This window comes from Ambystoma mexicanum, chromosome 14 (assembly GCF_040938575.1).
Source record: "Ambystoma mexicanum isolate Mex_15411 chromosome 14, UKY_AmexF1_1, whole genome shotgun sequence".
NCBI classification, from domain to species: Eukaryota; Metazoa; Chordata; class Amphibia; order Caudata; family Ambystomatidae; genus Ambystoma; species Ambystoma mexicanum.
Window position 1 is genome coordinate 183,572,902 of NC_090940.1, and position 15,269 is coordinate 183,588,170.

Sequence of the window (15,269 nt, forward strand, 5' to 3'; positions counted from 1 at the left end):
CAGTGAGTCAAAATAATATCAGGATGGCATTAGAACTGCCCCACAGCTCCCTTCCCCACACTTGAGTTACTTGGGCTTCAACAAATATCCTTGGGTTCAAATAGTTCACACAAAGTTCCTATAGGTTTCTAATGGCTCTCTTTTTCCACAGACCCAGATGCTCTTCTTGGCACCTTTTCTTAGGAATTTCACAGTTCACAATATTTTGCTTTCACAAGACTCCCTTGCTCTGGTTGCATCAGGGTTTGTCTTCCCCTACAATTCCAACAACTTGACAGTTCAATAGTTCCTCTTCATGTTAGATTCTCTAGTTCACAAATGGGGGTTCTCTTTGCCAACAGTTCAACAATTCTCAACAACTCTTCATATCAAAGACTTTCAAGAGTGCACTGCTTTACTCAGCCCTGTGAGGGACCACTCTTATACTTTGGCTTTCATGGGATGTGTCCCTGGCACTTTATACCATTTATCACAGTTCACAAACAGGTTCATGCCCTGGCACTCTTTAGCTTCTTTACTTTCACAATTGGTCGTGCCACAGGCAGTCTTTAGCTTTTCTCGGGTTTTCAGCTCGCTCTTCTTGTCTCGCGCAGCTCCCCTCTCATGCTCTCTATTTTTCTCCTACTTTGAGCTTCGCACAGCTCCCCTGCACTTTTTGAAAATTATTCCTTTTCAACAGAGGCTTTTGACAACATGTAAATGTACACGCTACCACTCCGTTACTTTGTTTCCTTTGCTTTCACATTACACTTCACAATGGACAATTGAAGCTTTCTCTTCAGTGCATCTTTCATCCTACGCTTGTCATTCTCTTACAACAAATTATATGTTGCGCTTCGGGTCTTTCACCAACCAGGCTCCTGACTCACTTTAAACTCACAAGTTGTGATTTCTTCAGCGTAGCTTTTGCGGTTATGTCGTGTCAAGGTCAGGGGCTCCTCGTCTGCCCCTCAGAAACCCCAGCTGCCTCGCAGGCCCAGGGGAATGAGCACCTTTTGAAGGACTTCTCCTCAGAGATCAGCATACCACGCAATACCCTTCTGGCTCCTTTGAGAACCAGCTCTCTCGCCACCCTATCTCTAGCCTTCTCAAACCACAGGCTCTCAGCTTCTCAGCGCTCTCTTCTCCAACAGCAGATCTCGGGGTGCTCAGGCTTTCCTGATTATCTGTTAGCTTGCTCTCTGGCTCGGGTTCCTTCTCAGGTTCCAACACATTTGTTCTGTTTCTTGTAGCTACTCCTTTTGTACACCTGTGGAGTATTAACTGGCTTCAGGTGGATACAATCTTCACCAGACTTTGCCCGACCTTGTTAGTGGGATATTCATGAAAATAGTAGAGTGCCTCTGAATGCAGGTTCTTTGTTCTAATGGCACTGTGGTGTTTTGCCAAACACAGTGTCTACCACTTGTGCCATTCCCAACCCCTGCACACCAATCTAACTGAACATACAGTTAAAAGTTCATAAGAATTCATATGTTTTAATGCAATATACAAATAAAAAAAGAGTTAAAACTCAATAGTAGCCAGGCATATCATTTGCCTCTGAATTCACAAATATTCATAAAAAGAAAATACATTTTAAAAAAATGATTATTTCTGTTGCAATACTTCGTGCTCAACGCTTTTCAGGGTATCGAGCAACATTTCTGAAAACACATACTTAATAGAGCAGCTTCAGTCCCAGTTTATAAACTCTTAAAATCTACATGTATACTTATGGGATCATGTCATGCATCCCAGAGATATTATCACCCCACTCGTGTATCTGTCCTGTTAAAGCAGTCATCGCCTTAAAGTCTTTCGGATACGTGCAACCATCTTAGATAAGTGAGCATGCTCCCTTGGGATTGACAATCCATACCCTTATCTTTCTTGTAATTCGTACCAGTGTTAACAGGAACCCAGTGACAGGTAAGTGGACATCATTCCATCTAAAATAAAGTGATCATAGTGTCACCCTAATTTAAATCATACCTCAAGTCTGATGCCGAAGGGTACCAGTACCAAGTTTACCTATATATAGAAATTAAGTAGGTAAGACATTTGTCTCCATAAGGATGCAATGGTTACCTCAATGGTGTAAAAACTTTGAAAGTGTAAGCCTACTGTACTAGCAGGTAAGAATTCAAATGCAGAAATGTAGTCTACAAAAACTCCTTGCTTTGGAAAGATTCTTCTAAAATATCACGTTTGAAAGCCATCCCAATGGTGTGTCCATGGTTGTGTACTTTCTAGGCTCCACAATGCTTAAATAAAAAGCCTGGCATTGGGGAAGTGCTTGGAAGTGCCTGTCGGCTGGAGAGACTGATGCTCCTACAACTCCACGCGTTTTGCAAGACTCACGTGACTTGGCTATTAGCTCCTCCTACTTACCTAGCATACCTATTTAAAGCACGGGCCGCGCGCATTGGCGCACGCGCATTGGGGAAGTGCATGGAAGTGCCTGTTGGCTGGAGAGATTGCTGCTCCTACAACTCCATGAGTTTTTGCAAGACTCACGGTACGAGACTTTATGGTGAAGCTGAACTATAATATAACTTCAACAGATGTCTGTGAAGCAAACAAAGACCTATACAGTTATATTTATCCCTTTTACCCCTTCTTCTAGTGACTTGGCTATTAGCTCCTCCTACCTACCCAGCATACCTATTTAAAGCTATTTTGTCAGCTTGCTGCGGGAGGCGAGAGACCTAGAACATTACAAATATCACCAGCACATTGGAGCTCTAAATCTTGTAGGTGCTCTTTTTATTTTTATTTTTGTTTTCCTTTTGTGCTCTTTGTCCTTTTATAATCACTAAGATTTAATTAACTGTTTGTTGAACAGCAAGCTCTCGTGAGCCTCTGAAACAATGGTACTAACATTGAAATCAGGCATGCCTGCACAAGCAGAAATCATGGCCGAAATCATGGCGTATTCTAAAGAGATGATGTTATCACCAAAATCGTCCACACGGACTATACATCTGGCGAGAGTTTCAAAATCCACCAGCAATCAGTGTGGGTGTTCCCCAATGACTGATATTAGAACATTTTGTGAGGTTGGTGGGAGGGAAACAATGGGAGGAAAGCAGCCTTTGTTGATCCCTCCACCCATGAGCTCCTTAGATGCGCCCGTACCTAAGGAAACGACAAAGGTTTTTGCGGTGCTAAATAAACTACCCATTAATTTATGTATGCCTCCGGACTCTCTAGCAGCGGCCGGAGCTCTGGATTTAAACACACAGTTAGTACTTAATGCAGACAGAATAATTGTTGGGTCTGGCGTAATTGTCGAATCCGGGACGACTGTTCTGGCTGATAATACCAACCCGAAGAAACTCACTGTGGAAAAGGGAATTGCACTGAACCATCAGGATCCGAATACCGTAAACCCTCTAGGGGTGGAGAGTCTAAGGGGGAATAGCATATCAACCCTGTGTAAACCTAATACTCATGTCAGAGAACAAAAAGAGGTAAACTCACCGAGGAATGATCTCTCACTATCACTGATGATGTTTTCTCCTATAGCTAAGAATTCTTCGGCTCTCTCATGTTCATTTATTCATCCCATCCTACGACGAAATAAGATAGATCTTAATGATAGACCCCATTTAATACCGGGTCATTCTGCACCGGGTCATTTTGTAATAGGCATGTAAACATCACTTCAGACCATGAATGCTGCTTTATTCTCCCTCACGAGATTATATGACACTCTTGACACCAAATTAAATGCACAACATATGATCATAGTACAATTAATGCATGAAATAAACTCTAAACAGAGACAATGCAAAAATTGTGAGAAGCAGCCCGATGTTCTGATAATCGATGATATAAATGATCTAAATAAGAAGGTAAGACCATCCGAATGTGAAGAAGTCTTGTTGATTGATTGTACACAAAATCAACAAGAAGTCTTACAACGAAAATGTAAAAACAAAGTCTCCTCCACAGTAGAAATGACAAAAAATATGACAAATGATTAAAATCTAAAAAATAACTCCATTCATATGTCTCTTGAGAACCCAGTGATTGAACCTCCACAACCATGCAAAGTGGTGAAAGATGTAGCTTAAAAAAAAGATGAAATCTAAAAATCTGGAGGATGCAGCAATGTGTGTACCTCATAAAAAACAAAAGGTAACACCTGTTGTAGAAGACGAAGAAGTACCTGAATGTAGCAACATGCCTTCTTATAATATCTTTAAAAAAAAAGAACAAAGATCCAACATCTCACCACGCAAAGACTACATAAAAAAAACGAAAAATATTAAAAGCATGACGAATGCAAAAATCACGGGTACATGACATTTTCTGCAAGCTCTAACTATGCCTAAATCAGCAGTAGCAATTGCTCGTACTGCCATAGCTAATAAGTATAAAAATATCCACCTACTCAGAATGGCAAGAGAAAGTGAAACTGTAAATAAATCATTAACATATGAACCTTTAGACACTCTGATTAAGCTGAGTAATGAGCAAAAACTGAAAATCACAGAAAATGAGGCAAAGAAAAGTGATTCGGCCCAAAGTATGGCATCTGACTGTAATACACAAAAGGAGATGATGAGGCTGGAATCTGCTGAATCAAATGGTGAAATTCGACTTCCAATTGATGATTGGAGGGGGGAAATTGAACAATCATTAATATGATTAATTTTCCAAGCAAACAAATAAGAGGCGTCATCACAGATAAATAATGGTGAAACGTCCAGAACGCCTACAGTAAATACGAGCCATCAAGCCCAACACTCCCAATCTATAAAGGGGATGCAGGCTACTCCTAGACCTCAAAAGCAAATACTGAAAAAACAAGAATTAAACCATTTGCTATTGCAATGCCGGCCTCAACCCTTCAGAACTTTTGATTTAAATAGACAATCGGTAATGAATATCTTGGCCGATTTACCGTCTTTAACTGGGATTTGCTCTGCTGACATTGACCAAATTGAATTTGTTCATGAAAACGACCTATCAGTGGTCAAATTATGGATGAGATCGGGGTTTGTTAAAAATGCAATGTGGCAGGCTAGAGCCGACTTATATGAGCTGGGCTTTTTGTTATCAAATCAATTGTCAATGAATAACCATCAGCCCTCAAGAGGAGGAAGTGTATATGTATCTAAATCAGTGGGATATGCTAAAGAATTGACCTCCAAACAAACAGCAAAGGTTGCCCTCAGTTGAAAATGGACAGAGAGGGGAAGAAACAGATTCCAGAACGATGAATTATTAGCTAAGCCAATCTGAATATAAATACTCGGTTGCCTCTTGGAACACCAGAGGTTTCAAGCATTTAACAGCCTCCAAAAACATGATGCTATGGGAATTTGACATAATAGCCTTTCAAGAAATTTGGTTGTTAACACCTCCAATTTGGGATAAACATATATCATTATAACACTAGCTACTGTACCTGTGAGAGGTAGGCACATGGCCGGACTCATGGTAGCTGTCAAAGATTCCCCCCATATTCAAGTTGGTAAAAATAAAAATAGACTCCATGACAATCGGGCTAATAAATTGTTATTGGAATCACTTGGCCATCTCTGACAACCAGTTTTTTGAGGCGCTTGATGAATTGTTAAATTTAACACTCCTTGATCCAAACTGCGGTCATCTAATAATCACAGGTGATCTGAATATCAACTGTTATGAGCAAAATGGAAAAGAGGTTGTCCACGTGGCGAGAAGGTGGAACTCACTAATGGCAGAACGGCATCTTCTAAGACTAAATGGTGCTAAAGGAGGTGATATTCCTCCCAATCTGACGTGGCACAGAGGAGTGCAATCCGCCTTTATTGACTACACTTTTGTAGATAACGGAATGTTTGACTATATTGATGAGTTCAAGATAATCCAGCAAGATAAAAGTGACCATGATATTCAATCCTTTAGATGGTCAATGTGTCTGAATAAGAAAAGCTTTAACAGTTTGTCAGCATCTAACATGATCTTGAACTCTGCACGAAATAGATTATTTTGGACTCCTCCAATGTTAGAATCCTTGAATCAAAATCTCACTAAGAAATATGCAGATAGTAAAAACTTTTATCCCAAGAATGAGTCATCCTATGTTGAAGAATTACAAATCTTTGCATATCAGAATAAAACATCATGTGCCAAAGTACCACAGAAACTTCATGCCTATAGCAATGAAATTGCATTGCGCAAAACTCAATATAGATATGAAAAAAGACAGCTTCAGAATCTTGATCTGGATAAACGTATATCCCAACTGAAGACGCTTAAATGTAAGTACAAAATTGAACAAAAAGCAGACATGTCCAAATGTACCAAGCTGAACTAATGCTTGAAAGGCTGAGATCTAAAAGCTCTGCTAAAATATGGTCATTATTAAAAGAATCTCAGTGTAAAATACAAACTGTGCATCAAATGAACCCGATTTCGCAAGAGGTATGGGCTACATAATATAAAACATTATATGGACACACGTACACTAAGAGATCTAATATCATCCATGATAACACCCAAGCTGTAGATCTTGTCTTTGATGTTGAAGACGTGTTATTCTTTATATCTAAACTATCAACCTCCAGAGCTCCTGGCCGTGATGGGCTATCGAATTACATGATCAAAAAGAACCCCGAGGGTTGGGCACTGATCTTAGTCACGATATTTGAACATACATTGAGAACTGGATGTATCCCATTGTCATAGAGAAAATCAATCACCATTCCAATTCATAAGAAAGGGCTGAACTCTGATCTGGCAAACCATAGACCAATTTCATTGCTGGATATTCCCGGCAAATTATTTGCTAGATTGATTCTAAGAGATCTGAACAAATGGTTAAATAAGAACAACTTGTGTGACCGGAATCAAACAGGCTTTATACCAGGAATTGGTACCTCTGTCAACTTACATATTTTGGAAATTATTAAACAAGAGCGAGACAAACAACAACCAGTATTCTAGGCATTTATTGATTTTCAAGCCGCTTTCAATTCGGTTTGCAGAAAAATATTAATAAAAAAACTATTGATGGCAAAGTGTCCCTCGTATTTGGTATTTTGGATTAATGAATTGCATATCAACACAACGGTGCAAATCAGGTTAGCATTAGATGGCACTTTGTCTAACCCTATTCAAACAAGTCGTGAGCTAGAACAAGGATGCATCTTGGCAAGCACTTTATTTAACTTTTTTTGTTTCTGATGTTCGGCACGATTTTGGTAGTGTTGTTTCGGACGCTCCACGTATTGGAAATCAGATAGTCCCCTGGTTGTTTTATGCCGATGACTTGGTGCTGCTGGCTAGAACTCCAAGGGGCCTCCAAGAATTACTATTGGCACTAACAAATGTTGCTGATACCAATCTGCTGAAGATAAATCAAGAAAAATGTAAAATTATGATGCTAGGTCTAAAAAAGAATATCACAAAAAAATGCTTCATACAAAATGTTACTATAGATGTTGTGTCTGAGTATAAATATCTACGGATGCAAATTAGTAACAATAAAAATGATAGACCTTATTACAGAGAACTAGAACACAAAAATCAAACTGGTATTGCCCAAACCAAAATAATTTTGGGCAAATATGGTAAATTCTCGAAAAGATCACTCCGATCCTGACGTATGCTGCAGAAACGATAGATATCATCCTAGAGAAAATTTGGCAAACTCTGGAGGGACAATATTGGAAAACAATATGTGGTGTTCCAACAACAGTATCTATGTGGCTGATTCGCCATGAGTTAGCAATTACATCCTTGTATGTCATATATTTCTGGAAGGTTTTATCGCTATATCGGAAGTACCTGATGTCAGTAAATTCAAATACTGTGATGGCAAAAATGGGTAAACATATGTTGGAGTCTATGAACAAACGAATGTGTAAATGGCTTAATTGGTTAAATCAGATAATGGAGGAAGCAGGTAACAATAAGGATCTGCTTATTACAAACCTTCAAAGAGTCAAGAAAAAACTATGGCTGTTTGACTGGATCACTACAAGAAATGCTTGTGTAAAACTAAGAGTCTTTAAGGAACAAGTATATGAAATCAAAAGGTTATACAAAATGGAACAGTATTTGTTAAAATATCCGGATCCGAAAAACAGATTTGGTTATTTACGGTTAAGACTTAGGGCCTCATTACGACCCAGGCGGTAAGGGGTTTACGGCAGCGTAAACAGCGCCGACCCTTACCGCCTGAGTACGAGGTCCCTTAGCGCCATGGCGGATTTAACACCTGCTTTTAGCAGGTGTTAAAATCCATGGCGCTAAGGGACCATGGAGTTAATTACGCCACCGTAATTTACGGTGGCGTAATTAACGCCTTCCCCACTCCCATTATGCCCTATGGGGCAAAAATGGGAATGGGGAAGGGTAAATGGGGATTGGGGACTTACCGCCAAGGTCGGAATGGGGCGGTAAGTCCGCCAACCACCATGGCGTAAACGTAGTTTACGCCATGGTGGTAAAGTCACGGCCCAGGCGGTAACTTACCGCCTGGTTCGTAATGAGGCCCTTAATCTTTACATGACCAATGAAGTAAGATTCATGAGAAAACTCACAGGAAATGATGATTGCAGATTCTGTAAAGTAACAGGGCAGAGAGAATCATTAAAACATCTAATTGTGGAATGTGATGAATTGAGTGAAAGAATAATAATATGCTTCAAACATATGTATGTTGGACGAACAATCTTGAACACTGAAATTCTCTGGAATTCTCTATATAACTGCCAGACTCCACAAATGAATATGGCAATGGTACTATTTACTCAATCCTTAATGCTAAGTGAACAGTCTGTTGTAATTGATCCTAACAAGATGTTCATGCCAAAAAGAAGAATAGTTAAATGTGGCTGTTAATAATGCATGAATAGAAAGACAAACTTAGTTAAAACTGTGGTAATTAAGGAAGTTTTTGTTAATTGTTTACTATATGGTGCTCATCTTAAAGAAAGAAAAGGGTTTATGGATTTTTAAAACAAAAAGAAATAACTAAATGTATGTGATATATGAGTGTTCCTTGTGCTCTTCTTTTAGTTTATTGTAAATTTTAGTAATGAAGATTTTATATGCTTGATGTGATGTATAATAGACTTATGATTTGAAAGGCTGTAACGTTTGTCTTTGCAGCTATATCAAATAATAAATTTAAAAAAAGGCTGGCATTCCGTATACTGTTAATGTCCCAAGGTAAAACCTACTCGGCCCGTGCTGGAGGTAGACCACCAAATAGATTTGGCCACCAGTGTATACCTTAATTTTCATCTGTATCTATATCAAAATTCTGTCGTTCCGATTCCTCCGCGAAGAAAAGCTTCACCAAAGCGAAAGTAACTGTGAATCCGTAGCGTGTCACTTGAGCTGTCACGTGAACAAGCTCAAATAGACATAGCATCTGAAATACAAAAACAATCACTAGTGCGCTACCCTAACCATAGGATCGGGAGTGGGAAGGGTAAAACCGTCAGGTTTTTCACACAGTTAGAATTCTTTCTTGACTAATTGTTAGCATAGAACAAGGGGAGAATGCCACTATCTAAAAGACAGTTCATGTTTTTGTGGGGACATTTCTATTTATACTATTGCAGATGGTTTCTTTGATTGAACTATATATATTTTTATAGAACGTTGATTGGACATTTCATTTATTTTGGACTGTGATACTGTGTTGTTTGGGTCACTACTGGTTCACCTCCATTCCGCTCTTGAGAGCATAGCCGTCCCTCGACCATGTTACCACAAAAGGTGAAGGAGGTATATATCTTAACATTCCCTGTGAAACCAGTATGATTGCATTGGGTTTTGGTTTCTAGAAATGTGAGGGCTCAGTGGGCCATTTTAACCCTGGACTGCTTTGTACACCTGCGGAGCAGAATCCAGTTTGTCACACTGGTTGCAGAGGTGCAATTTGAGACAGGCTGTACCTACAGCTCAGCCATCCAAAATAAAAGTGTGCAGTTAATCTTAGTTTTCACTGCCAAGCCAATTTTACAACCATTTTACTCGATCATGAGCACAGTGCAGACGTTGCCAGCAAGCGGTTTCCCTCATGGCAGTAAGGTTAAGAAAGTCAAACTGTTAAAAAGCCTTCAAGCTCTTAAGGAAGCTAGTGGGATGGAGGTTCATAGGGGACCAGCAGCAAGTTGGATTCCCTAGCCTTATTGACCATGCCCTTGGGGGTATGGAAACCACTGAAGAAAAGTGACAGCGGTAGCACTTCCCAGAATTACTCTCACTAGGGGGGCACAATGGAGTCCCAAGGATCGTGAGTCTCCCACAAATCATACTCTTTGGTTAGATCCCACGCTTCGGACAGGCGCAAAAAGACCATAACAGCAATCAATGCTAACCGGTTCTAGCTCCTGGACGAAAGGAGGATTGTATTGGAAGAACAGAAACAAGACTATGGGCCTCATTATGAGCATGCCGGTCCAGTAACAATGGTGCCGGTAAGCTTACCGGCACCGTTGTTACTGGACGTCACACTCTGTGACGTTATTAATGGTGCCGGTGCTTCCGTCATCCCCATTCCCATTTCAGTCCTGTGGGAGTCAAATGGGAATGGGGATTTACATATTTCGGGCGCCTGACTTCCAGGAACACCAGGGTCGTAATCCCATGGTGTTTCGGTGGAGCCAGGTACCGGAAGAAATCACAACTCCGGCAGCAGCCTGCCAGTTTTACCGGCACGGCTACCGCCAGAGTTGTAATGAGGCCCTATGTGATGTGTCACAAGCTGGAGCTTGAGTCCCAGAAGTAATCCATCAAACATTATAGTGTGGAAGGAAGTGCCTTTAGCTTTGGGGCCCAATGAAAGCCCAGGCTTCACCTCCCTAAGGGCTTAGTCCAGCCGTATGAGGAAAAGATGGACATTTTCGACTGGTTCAAAAATCTTGGTTAGCTTTCCGTAACCAGGAGGTGGAAGAGGAGTTGTGGGGTGCAGCCCTTATGAGCCGGCTATCGATGGTGAAACTGATATCATTATTCAGTTGACTCCTGAAGAGAGGCCTATCTATTTGAAGATGAAGACTGCCAGCCTCAGGAAGTTCTGCAAAGCCCCAGAACAAAGTCTCAAGAGCTTTAGAGCACTCAGAAAGTAGAATCAAACTTTTGAGATGTTTACACAGCAGTCCCTGAAATATCTGAATGGTTGGGTCACAAGTAACAAAGATGACACATTTGAGGGCATGTTTAATCTGATTGCATGTGAGAGCATACTTAAACAATGTGAGATGGAGTCACACCAGCATTTAATGGACAATAGTATTACTGACTCTCTGGAGCTGGCAAAGCATAGCTAGCCATGTCCAGAAAAAGGCAGTGGTTAGTACATCCAAACAAGATGACAAAGGGGTTGAGAAAAGAAAATCTAAGGAGGTTAAGGATAAAGGTCTGCATCCTTTTGCTAAGAAAGGGCCCCAAAAACCTGAATGGATATTCCAGTCACCTCCATTATTCGCTGTTTCAGAAAGGAGAAGGGAGGGCACCCTTAATACTCGGCTCCCACAGTCACAGTTCCTTAGGGCTACCTTGTCTGCGACGATCAGAAACATAGGAAGGGAGATCCCGCCTGCATGGGTAGACCCAATAAAGCAGTAGTCAGTGCTACTTTTATGGAGGAGGAGTAGGAGGAAGAAGAGATATTAAATATGGGAATCTTAGATGATGAATTCCCACTTAGCCTGGGGCTGGCCGAATGTACCCTAATAATGCTGAGCATGAAAGGTACTGTGTCTCCCACAAGACCACATTTCCTGGTAACACGCAGATCTTTTTGGACGGTGTATTCATTAATGGGAGCAGAGCCCCAGTACTTTGTGATACTGCTGCGAGTATCAGCGCTAGTCTAGTTAGGGGATTCGATGGTCTCACCTTACAGCTTGTTAAAGATGCCGTTCCTGTAAATTGTCTGTTGGGAAATGATAACCCTGACGCTGAAATCATTGCTGCAGTCACATGATCTAGGACAAAGGAAACCGTTTGTGAAGCATCACTGGTGGTCCTGGGTGCAGGGGCTTTTCCAGCTGACTACTTCGAAAGACCAGCTCTACTGGTAATACCCAGTCCGGATCCAGACTCCATAGAGGCACGTACTCCTTCTGGAGAGGGTCTGGTGGTCACTGAAGTAAGTGCTGTGGCAGCAGCCAACTCAGTGATCTTCGGGTTGCCTAGAGTTGTAGAACCCGAACCTGGGGTGGACGACACAGTAGTTTCAGACCTCAAAGGTCTCGCGGAGCTAATGACTTGTTCTTGGCTGGGGGCCCAAGTCAGGTTGACATTTACCAGGCACCGCGTGACTGTCCAACTTTGGCAGATCTGCATGAGCAGGAGAGGAGCAGGCCCAGGGGGAAGCCCCTGGGATGCTCATAGTGTACTGGGAGAATGGTCTCCTTTACTGTGAGCCTGAGATTCTTGAGGAAAGAGCCACCTGGCATTTGGTGGTCTCTCAGTGCCACAGGAGGTTTCTTTTGGACTTGGCTCACGACAATCCATTCGCAGGTCATCTCAGAATGACAAAGACAACCGTCAGGCTGTCTGCCCATTTTTACCAGCCGCAAATGGGGTCAAAGATGAAAATATGTGTCTGGTCCTGCCATACTTGCCAAGCATCTGGCATGGCTATCTGAGCAATCAATGCCCCCATAATTCTGCTACCAGTGGTTGGGTGGCCTTTCGAGAGAATAGGTATGGACATTGTGGGTCTTTTGGATCCCCAAACCTCCTCAGGAAACAGATTCATTTTGGCTGTTGATCATGCCACCCAGTACCCAGAGACTGTACCTTTGAGGAACATCAAGGACCCTGTGGTTGCAATGGCCATCGAGGGATATTCTCTCATGTGGGTTTCCCTAAGGAAGTCATTTCCGATAAGGGATCCAACTTCATATCAGTGTATATGAAGGTCATGTGGGATGATTGTGGAGTATCCTACAAGTTCTCCCGAGCCTTTCACCCACAAACCAACAAGTTTGTTCAGTGGTCCAACAAGACCCTTAATGACTCAATGGAATAAAAGGTGGCTTAGAAGAACCCCATCAGGGTTCTCCTACTGTTAGGTGCCACAGAACAGCATTGGGTTCAATCCCTTTGGGCTCCTGTTTGGCCATTCCATTAGGGGTCTGGTGTGGGAAGGATGCAAATGCAATCCCCAAACTCTTTCCCACAAACTAATGGACAATATGGTGTGCCTCCCATCCAAAATGACCAAGTACAGGGAGCAGAGCACCCAGAACCTGAAGGCAAGCCAAGAGCCCATGAAGCACTGGCGGGACCAAAGGTCCATCATCACAGAGTACACGCCAGGCCAGAAGGTCTGGATTATGGAACCTGTCAAGCCCAGTGCCTTTCGTGACAAGTGGACAGAGACCTACGTGGAGCTGGAAAAGATCGGTGGGGTTAACCACCTCATTGACACTAAGACCTCAAGGCAGACGCATCAGATCTTTCACGTCAACTGCTAAAACCCCATTACAGCCAGGATTACTTGGTGATGGCTCTGGTCTCTGTGAGAAACCTGAAGGTGTCTCACCCGCTAGTCCTCGGGGATCTGTCATCCAGGTGGCCAGGGCACGGCCATCACTTTTGGAACTAGTTGCTGGGGGTGGACCAGTGCAGGAGGATCACCTGGATAAAGGGTCCTCATGGAGTAGAAGTGGGACACCGAAGGGTGAGACGCGGGATCCCCTTCCTTGTAACACCTTTTCCCCATCCTTTCCCGACACAAACACTTTTTCATAGACAGCTCAATGTGAGAGAAAATAGACTAATACCCGAGCCGTATACCTGACATGTCCCATCACAATGGGTCAGGCAGAGTCAGGCAAGTACTGATAATTACACACACCTGACTTCCATCACACAGATAAAAGGCAGAGCACGAAAGCACACTCTGAGCAAGACAAATCGCACGAAGAAGCAGCAGTTCCGAGATGGCAGTTTAACACGAGGAGAAAGGCGGCAAGACCAGAAAGGGATGCAAGGAGGGAATTGCCCGTGGCCTTTTCAGAGGAAGAAAACCGCAACTTTCACGAGCCCTCGAGAACAGGAAACATAAGACCAGGAATTAAAGCTGAAGAAAGGTGCATTGTGTGTCGAAGGTACACAGGGCTCTCCCGCATCGATAGCTGAGGAGGGGAGGGGTGATTGGCGCCGTGGGACTGTCCTTGGCTCCTACAACAAAGCCACTACAGTAAAGTCAGCAAAGCCGGAGAGTCAGGGAGACTGATAGCAGACCGGTCTGTATTAGAACCAAGGTTGCTAACAGCAACATTGTATGAAGAAATCGGCAAAGAACATAGTGTAAGGCGTATGTGATGAGAAGCGCAAATTTAATTGAATATCCAAGGAGCAACTGAACTTTTTAAACCAAGGTAGATGCCATATACAGAGTGGCCCAGCGCCATGTGGGTGGTCATTCAAAGGACTCTATTAGGCATCCAACTAAGAGTGTAAAATTGTGAACTGTGACATCGAAGTTGTCCTACAATGGGTCAAGCCAAACCCTATGCACATTCGAAAGTCTTCAATAGCTAATACGGACTTTAATTGGTCCGAGCCCAGCTGAGGGAGACTAATTGTGTAAAAGGGTTCTGTACATGACTGAAGGGGATCCAAGGTCATCTGTGAGTCACCCGAGAAGAGATTGGGGAAGAAAAAGGATCTGAGTCTGGCGTTGGGGGATCCCTCTGAATCAAGAGACTTTGATAATTTAAGAGACTTCAGCACAGAAGGCCCTGATGTTGGTAATAGCACTGTGTCCTCATGCCGAAGAAGACCAAGAGCGTGCTGTGCTCAAGTGAACCGGCATGTCCTGTGCTGAAAACCTGGGGATGGGAGGCTAAAGGCGTGAACATCCTGATTCATCATTTTGGGAACACTTCTTTCTTTTTCATGAACACTACCCCACACTATTTGTAAATTAGCGGTAAGGATTGGCAATAGGTTTTTTAGTATAGGCCCTTTTATTTTGACAAGCGTCCACTAGGACTGCCTTATTATTTGATGGTCGTAGCTTGCTCCCATCTTTAGATTTAGGCTTAGATAGGTGTTTATCACACCCTTGATAAAGTTCAATAATCACCCTTCAGCTGTGGTCACTTGTTATGTTATGCTATTTGGACTTGTAGTGCGCCGGAGCCCGCAGGCATCAGGGCGCAGTAAGAAAAAGAGAGCAGATGACAGAATTAAGAGTGAGTAGCGCCAGAAAGGGTTCAACCAAAACAACCGTTTTAACTCCCTTTCAAAACTTCAGGAGATCTGTTTCAGCATGAAGGGACAAAGGTAGCTTCTTCCACAAAGGGGCA